General features: G+C 43.3%; 1 pseudogene; it reads left to right on the top strand.

The window, feature by feature from the left end:
- Positions 1 to 17,300: 17,300 nt before the first annotated feature.
- LOC103295700 (D-3-phosphoglycerate dehydrogenase-like) lies at positions 17,301 to 18,899 on the top strand (annotated as a pseudogene).
- The last annotated feature ends 3,038 nt before the right edge of the window (positions 18,900 to 21,937 follow it).

Below are 21,937 nucleotides of genomic sequence, written 5' to 3'. Positions count from 1 at the left end.
CTTCTTGCCTTGGGTGAGTTATTTCTCACTTCACTCAATCCTCCTTTCCTCATCTGAAAAATTGGGTCAGTGACCCAAAAACCTCACAAACCAGTTGTGACAATTATAGGAGAAAATGTTAGTACATGAATATCAGTTTTTGTATCATTTCTGCATACCAAACCACTCAAAACCTTGTGCGGCTTAAAGCAAAACCAACTTGTCATTGGTCACAAGTCTTCAGAGCCCCTGGGAAGTTCTGATCTGGTCAGGTTTGGATCATCTCAGCTGGGTTCACCATGTGCTTAGAGTTTACTGGAGGCTCAGCAAGGGCTGGTTAGTCTAGGAAGACTTCACTCATTGTTTGGCAATTAGCCAACTGTCAACTTGGGCTACAGGGGTGACTTGACCATGTGTCTTCCATCATCCAACTGGCTAGCTTGGGACTGTACTCATGGCAGTTGGCAAGGGTCCAAGAGAGAAAGTAGAAGTGTGCAAAACCTTCTGCTGTGTTTTCTTGGCAAAGCGAGTCCTAAGTCTAGCCCAAATTCCAGAGGTGGTGAGATAGACTCTACCTCTTGATGGGGGAACCTGTCAAAAGGTGTTGATGCAGGAATCAGCAGGACATTGGAGTCATTTTAGCAAGCATACTACCACAGCCCCATATTCTTCCTTCCCCTCTCAAGTCTTTCCTGTCCTGCTCTAGCACTGGTCCAAGTGGTTGTGAGCTTTCTTGAAGGCAGGCACTATACATTGTACATTTCTGCATCCTATACTTCCTGAGCATCAAATGAATACCACCACTACCATCATTGTCACTCAGTAAATGGTGAATTTATTCCAGGTTCTATTTTAATCACTTTTCAATACATCTCTTGGTTCTTATGACCATTCTCTATATAATAGCTACTCTTGACTGACTTCCCATTCCCATGCACTTAATAGGTACCCAATAAAAAATATATTAGATGGACCTTTTTGGGGGGAGTATTAAGCTATGTTGTGAGGTTAATACCTGGTTTGTAGTTCTAGGAGATAGATCCAAGAGTGAGATGGTGAGTCAATAATTCCCATCTCTGACTTCTCCCATTACCCACCTGTTTCACCTCCAGTTCACCCTACAGACTTATTATCCTGGGTTGAATTCAGCCTCTCATGAACTCCTGTGATATTCATCATGCCCCAAAGTGCCAATATTACTCATCATTCTCACCCACACACCTCCTACTTTTCTCCATTCATGTATTTGCCCATAGTCATTCTAGCCCTTTGCTTATGTGAGCTTATCACAGTTACCTTTCAGAGCAATAGACCATAAACCCTTATGCTTCGCCATAAAGAGCAACAGTAATAGCAATGTCTTTCTATTGCCAAGTACTTGTCCTGACATCTCATTAGATTTCTGCAACTGCCCTAATAGTACATGAGACAAGTACAATAGTCCTCATTTACAAGCATGGAAACCAAGTCAGGGAAAGATTTAGTGGCTTTCTCAAGATCACACAATACAATAATGTTCAAGATAGGAGGAAAAACTCAGGATTTAATGCTTTATAGGCCAGCAATAATTCCACCCTCTTGCCATTCAACCTGATCTGTTCTCACAATGTGAACTCAGTATAATCAAGGAACATCTAGAAGTTGTTGACTATATGCCAAGCACAATTCCAAAATGGAAGGCAGATGAAATCTGTCCATCTAAGGAGAAACATTGCTGTGTTGTACCTGGAAGTGATTTATATTTAGGTGATCCTGGTTTCTAATTAAGTTTCTATCCCTTGCTTGTTTTGTGATCTTGAGTAAATTATACAGTATGTTTCATCCTCCATTTCTTCATCCCTTAGAAGTGGGCATTCACTTCACACCACAGGTTTATTAGGAAAATTACATGAGGTGATGCAAATAAAACTCTGACACATAGGAGCCATTCTGCAGGCTATTATTGTTGTTGTTGTTGTTGTTGTTGTTGTTAAATGTGAATGAGGCAAGAATGAGTCATGGTAGTCAATTGCTCAACCCTCCCCTAGTCAATCTTCATCACATTTATGTCTCTGTTTTGATGTTTGCCCAAGATAATAAACGGTTTGTCTACTTAAGATATAGGTAGACATTTTTGTTTCATGTGCCTAATTCCAGAATGGCCCTTCTAGCTCAGATGTGTAATTTGAAACATAAATGACATATATACATCCATTAAATGTATTTTACCCCTTATGCAAAGGTGTGTACGAGCTGGAAGAAATGGTAACTTAGAAAAACAATGATATTCAAAAAAATCCATGGAGACAAAACTGAGTCCATGATCTCTGCAACCTTGTGGGACTTAGTTTCTGAACAGCATCCTGGACTTTGATGTTCAGGAAAATGGTCATTTCAAACCCTCATTATCTAAAATTATTTGAAGGCAACTTTACATGTATTGTAGCTTTCTTATTTTTTAGCTGTATCAAAACCCACAGAAGTTAATGACAAAACCTAGACAAATTGTATGTCTCTACCTCCAGTCTCTCATGCTCCACAATGCCACATAAGAGTCAATCAACATCTTTGTTGTATTTGTTTTCTGCCTCTTTGTTTACAAGCAGGTCTGTATTTGCTTCTTTTTACTTAGCCCCCTCACCCATATGAGTTAAAGTGACCATTGTAGCTAATTTGTAAAACTAGAGATGAAGGAATTAGACTCAGAAGAGTAAAGTGGCATGCCATGTTCTTTGAGTTCATGATGAAAGATATGTCAATCATACCTCAGTAAATTAGTTAAAAAACAAACAAACAACAGCTGGAAGTTGAGAGTGCGCATTCCCTGACACCAGTGCTTTTCCCAATGGTGTGCTGAAGAAGACAAAATGGAATCCAGGCTGATCTGATAAAGACATTTTTGTCCCCACTCAGCTCTGCAAGAATGCTTGTAAAGCATGACTTTCTTCTTGAGGATTGGAGAGTTGGAAAGATCTGAATGGAACCATGGAAGACAGATCACTCTGTAAGGAGCAAGGAAGGGACTGAATAATTCAGTGAAATTTAATGGGCTTTTCAGAACATGCCAGCAATCTATTCCCATTCTCTAACCAGATGCCACAAGCCAGCTCTCTTCCTGCCTGTCTGATCCATTTGGGAGGCTTCATTGGGGGATAAATAGGGTTCTTCCTAGAAGCTGGAGGCCCTTCTCCTTGGTTGTCTTGTGAGAAGCTCCTTGTAAATGCCAGGGGCTGGTTTGCACAGATGTAGGTGGGGCTAAGTGAGGTGGTAAGAGTCTTGAGGACTTCCCATCTTTTGGACTGATTGTTACACACTGGAGTCGCAGAGCAGTGCTAAATAGAGTTTCCTGGCCTTGTCACAGCGAGCTCTCCTCTGTGATGTCATGATTTTGAGTAGCATTCTGGATTTCAGCATCCCATTGTAAAACAAGGAGGTTGGACTCTTTCCCTGAGCATCCTTTGAGTTCCAAATTTCATGGTTTTGAGTCACTTAGGAAAGTGTACAGCTCTTGTTAGGGCTCATTTAGGTGAGACAGTCTAGTCATATCACCTATGTTGGGCACATTAACCTAATTGAGCCTTAGTTTGTTTATGTAAAATAATCATAAAAAGATGACACATATCACATGGACTTGGAAAGTTTGAATCAGTCTTGCCTGTAAAATTCTTTGTTGCCGAACTTAGCATGTAACATTCATATTATAGCTGCCATTATCATTATTTAATATTGTCTTTGTTGTGATTCTTACTTCTTTTCTGCTCCCCCCTGAGCCTCTGAGGCCAGAGCAAGATATACAGCCAAATAACATCCCTAGGGACTTCTTGGCCCTCCAAGAAAAATGCTTACTTCACATCCTCTGGGCTATCAATTAGTAGCATTTTCTATGGAAATCAACTCCCTGAAAGAAAGGAAGGATTTCATTTCAAGCATGAGAAAGGAGAAGGAAACAAAGATTAGTTACAGCTCTAATGTGTTCCAATGCCATTGGTGTTATTATCTCAGCAGCCAGGTATCCAATGCTTCCATAGCTATTGAGCAGAATGGAGAGCTGCTGAAAAGTGTCTCAGCAGAGCTCTGCCTTGCAGGTGTATGAGTGGTATTAGCCGGGACTTGATTTGAACAACATGCTCTTCTCTTGACTAAGTTGAAAGGCTTTTACTTTCAGCCACAGCATCTGCTTAATATAGAAATGCTATTTTTTGGCTGCTCTTAGGTCTCCACTAGATCACCCAAGGAGATCCAAGCTCCTTTCCCCAACACACAGGGTTCAAAGTTCAATTAGGTGGAGCAGAGTCAAGTCCCCTCTTAACTGATTTCTCCTCTCATTCTGAAGTGTTTCATCGCCAGAGAAACTCAGCTTCTCATTGTCACATGTCCTTTTATTCCAGGGGTATCATCCAGCCCACGGGCCATATCAGGCCTGTGAAATCATTTGGTCTGGTCTTGCCAAGGCATTAGTGGTGAGTTAATTAAATGTTTGACCAAATATAGCAGGATAATTTTTAAGTTGATAATTTTATATGCCCTGCAAATGACATTATAAATACCCAAATGGCCCTTGGCAGAAAAAAGGTTCCCCACCCCAGTTTCAGACAGTAGAAACAGTGAACTGGCACTGTGTATCTCCTAAAATTCATCTAATCTAATAATAGACAAATATGCAAATTGACCGCACCTTCGCTACACCTAAGCCACGCCCACCAGCCAAGCCACGCCCACCAACCAATCAGGATGAGTATGCAAATTGCCCCAACAAAGATGGCGGCTAATTTGCATATTAAGACAGTGTCCAAAGAAGCCAACAGCTGCAGAAGGGAGTAAAGCTTCGAAGAAGCAAGCAAGCTGGGGAGGGGGGGGGGAGGAGAAGGGCGGGGCGGAGGCGGGGCCGGGGGCGAAGGGAAACGCGGTTGGGCTGGAGGAGAAGGCGGGGCGGGTGACAAGGGCGGGGCGGAGGCGGGGCCGGGGGCGAAGAGAAACGCGGTTGGGCTGGAGGAGAAGGCGGGGCGGGTGACAAGGGCGGGGCGGAGGCGGGGCCGGGGGCGAAGAGAAACGCAGGCGGGCTGGAGGAGAAGGTGAGGCGGGTGACAAGGGCGGGGCGGAGGCGGGGCCGGGGGGTGAAGGGAAACGCGGGTGGGCTGGAGGAGAAGGCGGGGCGGGCGGAGCAGAGGCGGGGCCGGGGAGTGAAGGGAAACGCGCGGGCGGGCTGGAGGAGAAGGCGAGGCGGGTGATAAAGGCGGAGCGGAGGCGGGGCCGGGGGGTGAAGGGAAACGCAGGCGGGCTGGAGGAGAAGGTGAGGCGGGCGAACAAGGGAGGAACGGAGGCGGGGTAGAGTGCAGCAGGAAATCCTATTGCAGGATTTTTCCTGCAACGGGAAAGCTAGTTTGATTATAAACATAAAACATATTAAGAAAATTCAAGCAATAGAGAAGTATGTCCATGAAAATATAAAATCCCTTAGTCAACCATATATCCCAGTATCTACAAGCTCTGACCCTAAAGATTGTTACTATTAATGGTATAATGTGTACCCTTACATGCATTTATCTATGAATTTATAAGTGCAATTAGATGGGCATTTGTTTGGGAATACATTTTGAGTTAGAAAATGAGCTCTTAAGTAAGAAAATAGGGCTTGGGAAGAAACAAACCGAAGAATTAGGCTGTTTCTCTGGAAGTAGAGGAGGAGTGGAGAGGTCTGAAGAAATAGGGAAGAAGTCATAGTGAAGCCAGCAAGATGGAAGGATGTCATATGAGTTTCAATGCCACCCCATATACTCAATAACGCTAAAATCTTCACCAGTGTCAACAAGATAAAGAACTTGGGTGTGTATTGATTCTTGGAGATACAGGTAAAAAGATTGAGTTGGGCATCCCTACTTCAAATGGGATATAATGGAAGTAGCATGAATATATGTAAAAACAACTCTATGGAGAAAAACAAAAGGGAAAAAGTCCTGGAACTTACAGAAATCATAGGGAAGGCTTTTTAATATTAAAACCTGAAATTTAGGTTTGGGCCTAGGTTAACTATGCTTCAAGTTCTTAACTACTGATATATATACACATTTTATATGCTATATGATATATATGTTTATTATATGTATACATGAATGCATATCCATGTCTATGTGCACTATGTACACACACACACATACATACGGATACAAACAAAAATTATATGGTTTTGTTTTGCAAAATCCTTATTTTGCTCAGAAATATATCATAATATTGAAGCATTGTATTTCATAAGTATTTGGTGATTGGCTGCAACGAACCATGATACAGGCACTGGAATACAACCAAAAAGAAACTTTTCATAGAAAAGATCTATATCTTTCTTCTTAATGATCACATTGAATTCCACAGTAAAAAGTTTTGTTTTGTTTTGTTCTGTTTCATTTTGGTAACAAGCCCTCTAGTGATAGACATTTAGGTTATTTTAGTCTTTTGATGCACCGTGCTCTAGTGTGCTGGTGTATTTGTGTATATGTACAAATATTTTTGAAGGTAGTTTCCTTGAAAAAAATTGGAGGAGTCAGGGACCATGCATATTTTAAAATTACATCTGTATTTTCAAATTCTCCTACAAAAAGTTAATGTCATTAAAATTTTACTGGATTAAATATCAAATAACTAAAGACTAATGTAGAAGCAGAATCCCTATCAGATCTTGTCAAGAATATTGATGATGATGATAGATGATAATGATGGGGATGATGATAGTGAAGGGGATGATGATGAAGAAGTAGATGGTAGTGGTGACGATAATGATGACAATGCTGATGATGATGCTAGTTAACATTTAGCATAGTCTTACAATGTATCAAGTATTATGTTCTGTATCTTTCAAACCCTGTGGACTGAGAGAAATAAAACCTGTTCAAACATTAATGGCAGGTAAATAGAGTGAAGATTTGAACCTTTTCTTTCATACACCAAAGCCCACTCTACTACTTCAATACTACACAAGGGCAGTCAGACATCCCTCTGACAATCCAGGACTGCTGGCTCCCAACTGCTTGCCTGCCTGCCTTCCTGATTGCCCCTAACCGCTTCTGCCTGCCAGCCTGATCACCCCCTAACTACTCTGCTGCCAGCCTGATTGAAGCCTAACTGCTCCCCTGCCAGCCTGTTTGCCCCCAACTTCCCTCCTCTGCCGACCTGGTCACCCCTAACTGCCCTTCCCTGCAGGGTTGATTGCCTCCAACTTCCCTCCCTTGCAGACCTGGTCCCTCTCAACTGCCCTCCCTTGCAGGCCTGGTGCCTCCCAACTGCCCTCCCCTGCTGGCCATCTTGTGGTGGCCATCTTGTGTCCACATGGGGGCAGGATCTTTGACCACATGGGGGCAGCCATCTTGTGTGTTGGAGTGATGGTCAATCTGCCTATTACTCTTTTATTAGATAGGATAGAGGCCTGGTGCACGGGTGGGATCCAGCTGGTTTGTCCTGAAGGGTGTCCCGGATCAGGGTGGGGGTTCCCTTGGGGCGTGGGGCAGCCTGAGCGAGGGGCCTATGGTGGTTTGCAGGCCAGCCATGCCCCCTGGCGACCCAAGTGGAAGCCCTGGTATCTGGAATTTATTTACCTTTTACAATTGAAACTTTGTAGCCTGAAGTGGAGGCTTAGGCCGGAAAGGGCAGGCGGAAAGCTTGGCTTCCTCCGTTGCCTGGGAAACCCAAGCCTCCCGCTCTTTCCAGCTCCATGGCTACCGCCATTTCTGTTTGGATTTGTTTACCTTCTATAATTGAAACTTTGTAGCCTTGAGTGGAGGCTTAGGCCAGCAAGGTCAGGCAGAAAGCTTGGCTTACTCCATTGCCTGGGAAACCCAAGCCTCCCTCCTGCTCTCTGTGGCTGTAGCCATCTTGGTTGGGTTTATTTGCATACTTGCTCTGATTGGCTGGTGGGCGTGGCTGGTGGGTGTAGAGAAGGTAAGGTCAATTTGCATATTACTCTTTTATTAGGTAGGATGTTCCCCTAGTAAAAACAGCATGGTAAATAAAAGGGTTCTATAACAAAACTAATTCTGGGAAATATTTTTTATCATCTGTATATTTTTGGAAATTCACAATACTCATGAATTAAGTAAATCCCCTGAGAAGATGTTTAACCAAGCCAAACAATCATTTCTCAAATTTAATTGATTATGAAACCCTTAATCAAGCACAAGTCTATTCTGAGGAACACACTTTGAGAATTATTATCCTTGTTGTACAGTATTTCTATGACTCATTCATAGAATCACAGGCATTTCTAAAGACTTTTTTTGTTGTTAATCTTCAACAGAGAATATTTTTTCCATTGATTTTCTAGAGAGAATGGAAGGAAGGGGCAGAGAGAGAGAGAAAGAGAGAGAGAGAGAGAGAGAGAATAAAATATTGATGTGAGAAAGGCACATCGACTGGTTGCCTCCCACCCAGGGCAAGAGATTGAGCCTGCAACCGAGGTACATGCCCTTCCCAGGAATTGAACCCAAGACCCTTCAATCTGCAGGCCGATGCTCTAACTACTGAGAAAACTGGCTAGGGCAAGACTTTTTAAATATAGTCTACACTCAGAGATTTATACGGATAACAATTCTCCCATAAGCCTTTGCTGGAAGATCTGCAGTAATGGGGCTTACTACCTCATGGGCTAGCCAATTTCATCTTTGGATACCCCAGTTGTTAAAAAATTGTTTATTATATATTCAACCACATAACCCTGTGAAATTTAATCACCGATTCTAATTTTACCCATTTGCAGTTTCACAGAGTATGTCGAATCCTAATTTTCCCTTCAGATTTTTTTTAAATTTCCTAATGTGCTTTATATATTTTTCAGTACAAATAAAGCATATTTCTTTCACTAAAAGTGCAACTTCAAGCAAAAACCATAACAGAACAATTAAATTATTGAACCCTTGTTATTAAGAAATATAATGTGCTTTTTCACTGATGTTCAAAGATTCTCTCTGGGATTTATTATTGTAACTCATTTAAGTACAAAGTATAGTCTCAATGACAGTTATTGCCATTTCATATTTATCTAAAAATTCAAATATGAATGTGTATGTAATTTTAAAACATTAATTAACTTTACCCAACTATATTATTAAAGATTATGTACTCATTGGGGGAAATGTTAGGACCAATGGGGGTTTTTAGAGGAATTATGCAAAGAAATCTCTCTTATTTTCTTAAAGACCTAACTTGAAATAAAATAAATTAAAATGCCCATCTTGGAAAATATTCCCTTCAGATTTTTGAAGTCAGTAATCACATATTAGTCCATCCCTCATCATCTTATCCCTACATTTCAAGGTCCATTTTTCTTTCACCTGCTCTTATCTGGATCTTTCTCATCTACACAATGATTCTCTCTTTGTGAGAGAATCATTGGTCTGCACAGACATCAAAGTGTGATTCCCAGAACTGGACATGCCATTCTAGCTGTGAGCCAACTAGCATAGGTGAGGACAGAATCAGTATTTTCCTAGCTCTAAACATTCCATTTCTATGGACACATCTAGTTTGGGACAATTGGGTTTTGCAACCTCAGCACACTGGATCTTCAACTGTACTTAACAATAATTCAACCTTCTAAATAGCCGTGACTTTGGAAGGGTAAACAGGTGTTGATGGTGGCAACTTTTGAAGAAAGCAGACATCTAAGTGATTATGAAGTTTTGTTTGGTACTACTCTGACCCCAAAGGAATATTTACTTTTGTAGTCTCATGGCTTAAAGAGCTCTCTCTATGCCCAGAGAAACTGATACACTAAGGGGCTAGAGGGAAAGGGAGGTACATAATGAAAAGTAAAGGATGAATTACAGCAATTATTTTCCCAAATTTTACAAGAAAGATAAAAATCTTTGCCGAGACCGGTTTGGCTCAGTGGATAGAGCGTCGGCCTGCGGACTCCAGGGTCCCGGGTTCGATTCCGGTCAAGGGCATGTACCTTGGTTGCGGGCACATCCCCAGTGGGGGGTGTGCAAGAGGCAGCTGATCGATGTTTCTCTCTCATCGATGTTTCTAACTCTCTATCCCTATCTCTTCCTCTCTGTAAAAAATCAATAAAATATATTTAAAAAAAAAAAAATCTTAAAAGTATAGATCAAAAGAAAAGAATTAAAAATGATAAAAGAAAGTAAAACTATTATGATTTAATACTTTGCATGTATCTTCTTATTTAAACCTTATAACATAAAGAATATGTCCCCTACTTTTTTTAAATTTAAATTCTTTATTGTTTAAAGTATTACATGCATCTCCTTTTGCCCCATTGATCTCTCCCAAGCTGCTCCCACCCCCCCAGCACATGCCCTCACGCCCCTACTGTCTGTGTCCATTGATTATGCTCATATGCATGCCTACAAGTCCTTTGGTTGATCACCCTCCCTCCCGCCCCACCCCCCACCCCCCGCCTGCCTTCCCTCATAGTTTGGACAGTCTGTTTCGATGCTTCTATGTCTCTGGTTTTATTTTTGTTCATCAGTTTATGTTGTTCATTATATTCCACAACTGAGTGAGATCATGTGATATTTATCTTTCTCTGACTGGCTTATTTCACTTAGCATGATGCTCTCTAGTTCATACATGCTGTTGCAAATGGTAAGAGTTCCTTCTTTTTTACAGCAGGGTAGTATTCCATTGTGTAGATGTACCACAGTTTTTTAATCCACTCATCTGCTGATGGGCACTTAGGTTGTTTCCAAATCTTGTAAATTGTGCTGCTATGAACATAGGGGTGCATATATCCTCTGATTGGTGTTTCTAGTTTCTTGGGATATATTCCTAGAAGTAGGATATTGGGTCAAATGGCAGTTCCATTTTTAATTTTTTGAGGAAACTCCACAGTGGCTGCACCAGTGTGCATTCCCACCAGCAGTGCCCGAGGGTCCTTTTTCTTCACATCCTCGCCAGCACTTGTCTTTTGTTGATTTGTTGATGATAGCCATTCTGACAGGTGTCAGATGGTACCTTATCGTCGTTTTGATTTGCATCTCTCAGATGATTAGTGACTTTGAGCTTGTTTTCATATGTCTCTTGGCCTTCTGTATGTCCTCTTTTGAAAAGTGTCTATTTAGGTCCTTTGCCCATTTTTTGACTGGATTGTTTATCTTCCTTTTGTTAGTTGTATGAGTCGTCCCCTACTTTTAAAGGGCAGGAAACATGGATTCAAGAGGTTAAATGACTTGTTTGATTTTTATCAGCTGATAGGCTATTGAGGCAGGATTTCTACCCAGGTATGGTTTATCCTAAAACCCTAGAATTCTATAATTCCAAGACTCTTTCCTCCAAACCCCTAGATAAATCCCAGTGGTGCTGGGATGGAGCAGCAAAGACCAGTGAGCTCGGCTTCGGAATGTGCCAAGGGGAAGGGCCAGGCAATGAGCAACTTACAACAGCCTGAAATAGTCAAGAGTAATTGCCCAGTGAACTTGCTGCCTTCAAGGCCTATCAGAAAGGAACGCCTCTCAGCTCCCCAGTATGAATTAATTCTGAAAACCAAAAGCCTTACAGAGAACATGTTGGAGGTCCCCAGTTAGGCTGCCTGAACTCCAGTTCTAACTTTGAAAATCTTTAATGGCTTCTTATAAGTTCCTCAGATCCTGGAGATACCCCTGCACTGATGGAGAAGAAGCTAAATAAACAGTACTAGCTGGTATCTTTTCCTGGGGACAGGTTGTGTTTGGCCATGTTATTCACCTATTTATTTGACACTATCATCACTATTAATAGATAGTATTTACTGAGCACTGTGTCATGCACTGTGCTGATGTTTTATATATGATTAGAAGCTCAATGCACGAAGATTTGTGCCAGAATGGGTCTTCCTTTCCCTGGCTGCCAGCACCGCCTTCGCTCTGGCTGGAGCCGCCTTTCTGCCTTCCTCGCTGCTCAGAGGCCCAGAGCAGCCGGGGGCGGGGCGGGGCCCACGTATGCAAATTAACCTGCCATCTTTGTTGGGTTAATTTGCATACTCACTCCTGATTGGCTGGTGGGCATCGTAAAGGTATGATCAATTAGCATGTTACTCTTTTATTAGGTAGATATCTCATATTATCTCAAACATCATATTTTGAAGTAAGTCTTATTGTTATTTTAAATAGTTCTTAAATAGGTAGGGAAGAAGGAATCTTTTGGAGGTGATGGATATATTTAGAGCCTTGATTGAATGAAGTGTTACTATGCCCATTTTTATCAATGGAGAAACTATAACATTAACTTGCCCTGAGTCCCAGAGTAAATAAGGAGCGGAGTCAAATTCAAGTCTGTCTGAAATCAAAGCCTACTTAACCCAATACTTAGCCTGAAGCTTCTCAGACTTTGTGATGTATTTTAATCTTCTAGGCCTTGACCCAGATTTTGATGTAGTGGGTCACAGTGGGCCAAGGGATTTACATCTGGACAAGCACAACCAGATAATTCTGAGCACCATAGTTGCAAAGATGGTAAGTAGAGGCCTCTCTTAGTAAGAATTGACACCCCCCCAAAAAAATTGAATATGGTGTCCTAATAAAAATACCTGAAAAACGGGGACATGGGGGGGGGGATGAACCCATGTCTGGAGAGAGGAAAGTGAGTGGTGTTGAGATAATGAAGGAAGAGAAATGGTCCATCCTGAAGTCCTGACACTCAGCGATGTCTAGAAGTTTAACTCAGTGGTTCTGATCCCAGTGATTGTCCCTTGCTTTGTGCCACTGGCTTCCTGGATTGCTGGTTGGAGCATTCCCTGACCAGAGTCAACACAGTGGTGAGAAGGAAGGAGCGCAGTGGGTGGGTAGGGGCTTGGTTTACAAACCAGTGTCCTTTCCCCTGCTGTTCCCTCCAGACTTCTGTAGCCAAGAAGAGTGAACAGAACTGTGAACAAAAGGGGCCAGGAGATGAGCAGTTTCCTGTGGGATGTGAAATGTAAAACTTATGCATTGCCTGGAAATGCCATAAGAAATTAATATTTGTTACAGAAACAGTAGGGCTGCATTAATATTTTAATGGTGAATGAATATTTAATCCAAAACTCTGGATGGAAAGCAGACAAGACAACCATGGCAAGAACAGTTACACCACCCGGTTAGAGATGTGAATGATTCATTGGCTCTGTCAGTAGTAATAACGCCACACAGTGTATCTATTACATAATTCCTTTGAAATATTGGGAAGTAACTCCTCAGAATCAAAATCAGAAGTGTTGTTTATTCTTTAAAAGGCAGCCCTTGAAGCATCAGACAGAGCAAGTCTTTGGAATCAGGGAAGCCTGGAATTGGGTACCAACTCTATGGTTTACTGACTCTGCAACTATGAATCAGCCCATTCACCTCTTGGAGCCTTATCTCTAAAAAGAGATAAGCATCTATTTGATGGGATTCTTGGCTGCATCTACATTAGTCACTCAATTAATGTTTCCTTTTGTGTTTCTCCTTATTTTTATAATATGGTAAAAAACAAACAAATACCTTTAAGGTGGTTGAAATGTCTCTTAATTTAGCCCCATGCCTATTTTTGAAAGAAAGACAATGACACTTTAATTTTCTTATTTCTCCTGGATCCTTATGTCTGTCACCATTCTTCTCAGTAAAATATTCTGTAGTTTGGAGAAAGCTATTTTCCTAATAAAAAGTCCAATTCTGTCTGTAACCCTTAAACTTAAAATTCATCAGCGATGCTTGTCTTTTAAATGTATACAGGTGTCTCCATGTAGCTCCACTCTTAATGGTCACATGCACATACCATTGCAATGAAACTTATACTTCTCCTGGCAGGTAATTCTCTCTCCTCCAACACTAGACTATGGCCCTGTAGTGCCTGTTCCCTCTCATCTCTCCTATGTGGTCCCACTACACTTTATTAGCTTCTTTATTCTGCCACTTGGGACTTTCTATAATTTTATATTAAGAATAGGGGCTTTAGAGACCCATCTGCCTTAGATAAAGTCTCCACTCAGCCTGTTATTCATTGGGTGATCTTGAGCAAGGTCCTCATCAACCCACTAGGTGAGAGGCCTTAAAACTGGGACAATGACATTTACCTCATGCATTACAATATCTATGACATATACATATAAAGTGAAATATTTTGGAGCATTCCCATTTCACAGATGAGGAAATTGAGATGCAGAGATCCAATAAGGTACTCAAGGTCATTCAGTAAGGACTAAAACCAGGTCTTCACATGAAAGTGCTGCGGGGGATTAAAATGTACTTGTAGCTAAGCTAGCCATGAAAACTGCTCCCTGCCACTCCTTGATCCTTCCTCTGCTAGCTCGCCATTGAATGGCTACCAGGTTCATAATGTTGCCATATGTGTAAAGATGAGAATGGACATAGAGAAGAGGGTATCTAGATGAAGAACTAAGGAAATGGGATAAGACAGGGGACAAATTATTATAATACATAGCAGAAAGTCATTCTTGAAAAATGGGAAGAATGAATGTATTGCAAAGCAGAGACAAAATAGAAACTTAATTTTTAACTCACATATTGGGATTTAGTGTAGAATTTCACAAGGAGGGGGAAAAAATGTGACCACCAGTAAGAAACAGAAAAAAAAAAGTCCAAAAACCTCTATGATAGATGATGCCAATGAAATACAACCAAACTTTAAACATTCATCATTTTTTGCCTTCTTCTGGATAGAATTAAGTCATGGAACAAACTTCTGTGAACGCTCACCTTTTTGTTTTTCCTGGAAGGACGCATGAAGTATACGTGGGAGAAAAGGCATGATGGATGGATGCAAGAAAACGGAAAAGCCAAATAGATTACACTCAGGAGTCAGTCTGCAGTTCTGTTTAAAAGTTTCTGCTTTGTTAAGGAAGGGAAGCAACCATACTATTCCCTCCCAGACGCTGTACAAAATACTTTATGTAGCTAATTCCACTTAATCCCCACTGGAACCCTAGGAGGAGGGAATTGTATCAGCAACCACAGCAGTCACTCTGCCTGTGTTAAACAACAGAGTATTTCTGGGCAGCACACACAAGGATCTCTGCAGGCCTCCACCACCTATGGATGTAGACTCTATCCTGGATACCTCTGCCGTAATGGAAATCCCCCTCTCCCTCATTCCTTCATTTCTGAACCACTCACTTGACCTCCGATGTCCAAGGCAGAAGTATCAAATCAGCCAGATCCAGGGTATGCCTTCAAGACCAGGATACCTAAAGGGGTGCGTTTCTTCACATGGATTTCCTACTTCTCTCCAAAACACACACTGAAGTCCCCAAATTGAGAACAAGTCCATATTCATGGCAGACCAAATGACAGTTACCTGCTGTAGGTACTGTCATCTCAACTTTATAGATGAAATCATCAAGGCTCAGTAAAGTAAAAATATTATCCTAAGATTTCATAGCTGCTTTAAAAAAAATTGAGGTATGATTTGACATGTAAAAAGCTGTACATAATTAATGTATACAACTCAAGTTTGGTGATTAGTATACATCTGTGAAATCCTTGCCACCATCAAAACCATAGACATATCTATCACCTACTGAAACTTCCTCCTGCCCTCTTTATAATAATAACTAGTGCCCTGGTGCACAGATTCATACACATTGAAAGGAAATTAATTAGAAGGGGCAGGATTGGGCGAAACAGACCGGACATGCCCTGGAGCCAACCTCCCGCAGTTCTCTCCCCAGCTGGCAGCACCTGGGGTGGTGCAGCGGCTTGAAGGGCATCTGCGGAGTGAGCGGGGTCCCTCTGGCAGGTGGGGATCTCTCAGCCTAGCCTTCAGGGATCAGGCTGAAATCAGCTCTCCAACATCCCCCGAGGGGTCCCGGATTATGAGAGGGCAGTTCTCGGGTGACGCACCCCAGAATCGGGCTTCCTCCTGTCTGGTTCTGGGGTGCATCACCTGAGGACCGCTGCTGCCAAGTCACCGCAGCTCAACAGCTCCTGTGTTGAGCATCTGCCTCCTGGTGTTCAGTGCACATTATAGTTACCAATCAGACAGTCACTTAGCATTTTATATAGAGAGATAAGTATTATTATCATTATTGGTAAGAACACTAACCATAAAATCTACTCTCTTAGAAATTGTAAGTATACAATATACTATTGTTAGTTATAGATACTATGCTATATATTGAGTCTCCAGAAATTAATATCTTACATAACAAAAATGTTGTACCCTTTAACCATCACTTCTCCATTTTCCCCTCTGCCCAGCCCCTGGCAACCACCATTCTACCCTCTGCTTCTATGAGTATGACTAGTTTAGATTCTGCATTTATCTATAGTGAGATCATATAGATGTGTCTTTCTGCGTCTGGCTTATTTCACTTAGCAAAATGCCCTCTACGTTTATCCATGTTGCCCCAAATGGTAGGATTTCCTTCTTTTTAAAGGCTAAATAATATTCCATTTTATGTATATACCACTTTTTCCTTGTTGTTGTTTTTTTATTATTCGATTTTACTTTTAAATTTATTGTGGTGACACTTGTTATTAAAATTATATAGGTTTCAAATTTTTAAAACATTTATTTATAAAGATATATGCATTCCTATGTTCGTTACTGCATTATTCACATTTTCTTTATCAGTGAATGGACAGTTGGGTTGCTTTCATTTTGGGGCTATTGTGAATAATGTGGTTATGAACATGAGTATGCAGATGTCTGTTTGGGTCCTTGATTTCAATTCTTTTGGATATATACCTAGAAGTGGAATTACTGAGTCATGTGATAATTCTATTTTTAATTTTTTCAGGAATTATCATACTATTTTCCATTATGGTTCCACCATCTTCACTTTCCCACTATTACTGAAGAAGGGGTCCAATTTGTCCACTTTCTCATCAACAATTGTTCTTTTCTGTTTTATTTTTAATAGTAAATTCTAATAAGTGTGAAGTGGGTCCTATCTCTATAATAAAGAGCCAGGGTATAACACCGTAAAGACCAAAGCTCGACCAGACTGGAAGTCAATGCTGGGTTGCTGACTGCTTCCGCTGCAGGTGTGGTGCCCCAGCACTGATTGCTGAGGGGGCTGTGAATCAGGGCCAGAGAGAGGCCTGAAGAGAGAAGCAGGGACTGATCGTTGCTTCTGTGGCAGCTTTTGACCAGCACTTGCCTCTCTCTTTCTTTCCCAGTCTGGCCAGCAGCTGCGCCTCCATTTCTCTCCAGGACTGCAGCACCCGCCTTTCTGATCAGGCCCCGTTGATAGGCCAAGAGACGCTGACTGGCATAGAAACTGACCAATCAGAACCAAATCTGGGTGAAGTGTGAGGAACCAATGGCTGCCTAGGAGGTGGAGCTTTTGACACTGACTGGCATAGAAACTGACCAATCAGAACCAAATCTAGGGGCTTAGAGGTGTCTCTGTCCAAGGAGAGTGGTTGATCCTGAGGCCGGCTCTAGCAATGGCCTTCACAAATCTACAGAAAGTGCTCATCAGTGACAGCCTGGACCCTTGCTGCCAGAAGATCCTGCAAGATGGAGGGCTGCAGGTGGTAGAGAAGCAGAACCTGAGCAAAGAGGAGCTGATAGCCGAGCTGCAGGACTGTGAAGGCCTTATCGTCCGCTTGACCACCAAGGTGACCTCAGATGTCATCAACGCAGCAGAGAAGTTTCAGGTGGTGGGCAGGGATGGCACCCATGTGGACAATGTGGATCTGGAGACTGCCACTAGGAAGGGCATCCTGGTCATGAACACTCCCAATGGGAACAGTCTTTGTGCTGCGGAGCTCACCTGTGGGATAATCATATGTCTGGCCAGGCAGATTCCCCAGGCTACGGCTTCGATGAAGGATGGCAAATGAGACTGAAAGAAGTTCATGGGAACCGAGTTGAATGAAAGACCCTGGGAATTCTTGGCCTGAGGAGGATCAGGAGAGAGGTGGCCGTCCGGATGCAGTCCTTCGGGATGAAGACTGGAGGGTACAACCCCATCATCTCACCAGAGGTCTCGGCCTCCTTCAGCATTCAGCAGCTGCCCCTGGAGGAGATCTGGACCCTCTGTGACTTCATCACTGTGCACACCCCTATCCTGCCCTCCACAACAGGCCTGCTGAATGACAGCACCTTTGCTCTGTGCAAGAAGGGCGTGTGCATGGTGAACTGCACCTGCGGAGGGATAGTGGACGAGGGCACCCTGCTCTGGGCCCTGCAGTCGGGCAGTGCGCGGGCGCAGCACTGGACATGTTCACAGAGGACCCGCCTTGGGAACATTCCTTGGTGGACCACGAAAACGTCATCAGCTGCCCCCACCTGGGCGCCAGCACCAAGGAGGCCCAGAGCCACTGCGGGGAGGAGATCGCTGTCCAGTTCATGGACATGGTGAAGGGCATAGCCCTTGCGGGGGTCATGAATGCCCAGGCCCTTACCAGTGCCTTCTCTGTGTACACCAAACCTTGGATTGGTCTGGCAGAAGCTCTGGGGACTCTGAAGCGAGCCTGGGCAGAGTCCCCAAAAGGGACCATTCAGGTGGTAACACAGGGTTTATCCCTGAAGAATGCTGGGAACTGCCTGAGCCCCGTAGTCATTGTTGGCCTCCTCAAAGACGCTTCTAATCATGCGGATGTGAACTTGGTGAATGCCAAGCTGCTGGTGAAGGAGGATGGCCTCAATGTAACCACTTCCCATAACCACACTGTGCCAGGAGAGCAAGATGCGGGGAAGGCCTCCTGAGTGTTGCCCCGGCAGGTGCCCCCTACCATGCTGTGGGCTTTGTCCAGGGCACCACACCTGTGCTGAAGGCACTCAGCAGAGCTGCCTTCAGACCAGACGTGCCTCTCCGCAGGGGTCTGACCCTGCTCCTGTTCCGGGCTCAGCCCTCTAACCCTGCCATCCTGCCTACCATGATTGGGCTCCTGGCAGAGGCAGGCATGCAGCTGCTGTCCTACCAGACCTCACTGGTGTCCGATGGGGAGACCTGGCACGTCATGGGCATCTCCTTCCTGCTGCCCAGCCTGGACATCTGGAAGCAGAATGTGACTGAGGCCTTTCAATTTCATTTCTGACCTTGGGGCTTACCAGGACCAGCCTTGGGGGCTTTGTGATCAACATTAAGAGGTCATATTCCCAGGGCTGACACCACTTATGTGGTCTGATGCCTGTAATAACCACTTAATAAACAGCCCCTTCTCCCTCCCCCCCCCCCGAAAAAAAAAAAAAGAACCAAATCTGGGTCAACTGTGAGGAGCCAATGGCTGCCTAGGAGGAGGAGCTTTTGACACTGACTAGCATAGAAACTGACCAATCAGAACCAAATCTGGGTCAACTGTGAGGAGCCAATGGCTGCCTAGGAGACAGAGCTTTGACGCTGACTGGCATAGAAACCTACTAATCAGAACCAAATTGGCTGGCAGAGGGCAGTTGGGGGTGAGATCAGGCTGGCAGGGGAGGGCAATTGGTGTCAAGATCAGGCCAGCAGGGGAGGGCAGTTGGTGGCGAGATCAGGCTGGCAGGGAAAGGCAGTTGGGGGTGAGAGCAGGCCAGCAGGGGAGGGCAGTTGGGGCGATCAGGCAGGCAGGCAGAGGCAGTTAGGGGCGGTCAGGCAGGCAGGTGAGCGGTTAGGAGCCAGCGGTCCCAGATTGTGGGATCGGGCCTAAACTGGCAGTCGGATATCCCCCAAGGGGTCCCTGATTGGAGAAGGTGCAGGCTGGGCTGAGGTAACCCCCCCTTCCCCTGTGCACGAATTTCATGCACCGGGCCACTAGTAGTATAATATTTACTGCATGTTCAACACTGGCTCCCAGAGTTCCCAGTGGGATAAGAGTGCCAGTTGCCCCCACACAGTGGTAACTTGCTTTTATTGGTTTCCTTCTCTTCCTTGCCTGGATTCCATATTTCCCCACCCCACTCTCCTGGTATATTCTCTGATTACCTCCCAATGAACTATTTACATTCACACTCTTGCCTCAGGGTCTGCTTCTAAGGATCTTGAACTAAGATACCTATTTGAGATTATTCCTTATCCATTACAGTACTTAAAAAAAAAACTTTATTGTTGAAAGTATTATTATATATATCTCCTTTTTTCCCCCATTGACCCCTTCTAGCCCTCTCCTGCCCCCCACTCCAGGCCTTCACCACCCTATTGTCTGTGTCCATGGTTCATGCATATATGCATACAACAAGTTCTTTGGTTGATCTGTTCCAACCCACCCATCCCTACCTTCCCTCTGCGATTGGACATTCTTTTCCATGCTTCTGTGTCTCTGGATCTATGTTATTCATCAGTGTATTTTGTACAGTACTTAATTGACAACACCTAATTCGCTCCATGAACATCATCTACACTCCTAAAGAAATACAGAATTTATTCAGCCCATCCCATAGAAAGAAATCTTCCTATCTTTAGTATACTCAAAACTCTTACAACTTCAGAGGGAAGTGGGAGCTCACAGATCTATGCAATTGCTTTAAAACTATGTTCCATGGATCCCCTTAGTTTTGGGGACTCTGAAAGCGTTTATTTTGTGCAATATGAAAAATAAGTCGGCTGTACACTACATTTTGAGATATTTCAAATGAGCTAACTGGGGTTGCTTAGTGTATTGCTTTTGGTACGGAACTCTGGTCACAATTTTTCCAGTCATCTCTTAATTAAAATTATCCAGAGTCTTCAAGGCAAGTTTGTTTTTTTAATGTTGTTATAGACAAATATATCTTCGTCAATCAGAACTTTGTCATGCTGTGTCATCATGTAATAACTCCAGATTCTTTGTTTTTTTTACATTAATTAAGACAATGAAATCATTTCCAGGAAAATCCATAGCTGCTTTTTTTCATATGTATATATGATGTTCCAGTACAGTTCCTTTAAAGATGAACAAACAATCAGTAAGGTTTCCATAGCCATAGAAGTTGGTAATCTATAGATCTAGGTCAAGCCCTCATGCAATTCATAATTTCCTTCATCAGCACCTTGACATGTGCGCTTACACATGGCAAGTTAAAGAAAGCTTTTCCCTCCTGGAGAAGTCTGCTTTATTTTAGAATCATTCTAATGCTATGAAGATTTCTGTATTTCCCTCCTATTGAGCTGAAATCTGCATCCCTAAAACTTCCACTCTTCCATCCAGGAGAGATTTTTTCTCCTTAATCTTTAAGGGCTGCCTCCAGACCTCATTGGAGTTTCCCAGTGTTGTTGCACAAACAGGCAAAAACCATTGCATGCATTTGAACTCCTGTACTTTTGGCACCTAGCAAGGAGTGGGTTCCCCTTCTCCACTGGCTGGCAGCAAGCCTCCCCTTTTCAGTCCATCTGTAACATATAGGAAAGTGACGGCAAAGATATGGATTTCACCAAACTTAATCAGAGCCTTAAGTGAATCAACAGGGGTGGGGGGGTGGGAGGAGAGTTAGGGGTGCAGAGAAAGGGTGGGCAACTTTCCAGCCCCACAACATATGGCAATAGTTTCATTGAAAGCCCAAGACTGTATTTATTTCATGCGGCGACATCGCCCCAAGAAGCATGCAGGCCAAATTTCTAATACATGAACCCTAAATCCAATTTTTCAGATCTCCTCCTCTTCCTCTGATTTTTCTTCCTTCACACCACCCCCTTCTGAGCTCGTTTCTCTTATTATTATTTTTTTTTTGAGGACCCCCTATTCTCCTTGAAAGCTGGGGTAGTATGAATGGAATGTTTTGATTTACGACAGCCCCCCTGAATTTTTCTTTCCCAAATCAATTAATTTTCACACATTCTGACAACTGAGGGGTAGGAGCAAGGGCTGAGGGGGGCAGTGGTTGGGTGGTGAGAGGTTAGGGTCTAGCAGGGGGTGAGGTGAGTGGGAGATCGGAGCTCCCCAGAGGGGTTTAGCCAGGGGAAGATGAATTACCCTTGTGTTGGTGTTGAGAGAAAAGGACTGGGGGAGAGCTCGGTATCTGAGATGAGCACACATGAGCACTGGGGGCAGGGCAATTGGCTGTCAATCAGAGGGTTAAAAACATGGAAAAAGAAAAAGGCAACTTCATTCCAGGAAGATAGAAAACTGGGGAATTCGAAGACCTCCTCTGCCTCCTTGCCCCAGGTTGCCTGGGGCCTGCC

This window comes from Eptesicus fuscus, chromosome 15 (assembly GCF_027574615.1).
Source record: "Eptesicus fuscus isolate TK198812 chromosome 15, DD_ASM_mEF_20220401, whole genome shotgun sequence".
NCBI lineage: Eukaryota > Metazoa > Chordata > Mammalia > Chiroptera > Vespertilionidae > Eptesicus > Eptesicus fuscus.
The sequence above is the reverse complement of the archived record's forward strand: the minus strand, read 5'-3'. Positions and strand labels throughout refer to the sequence as shown.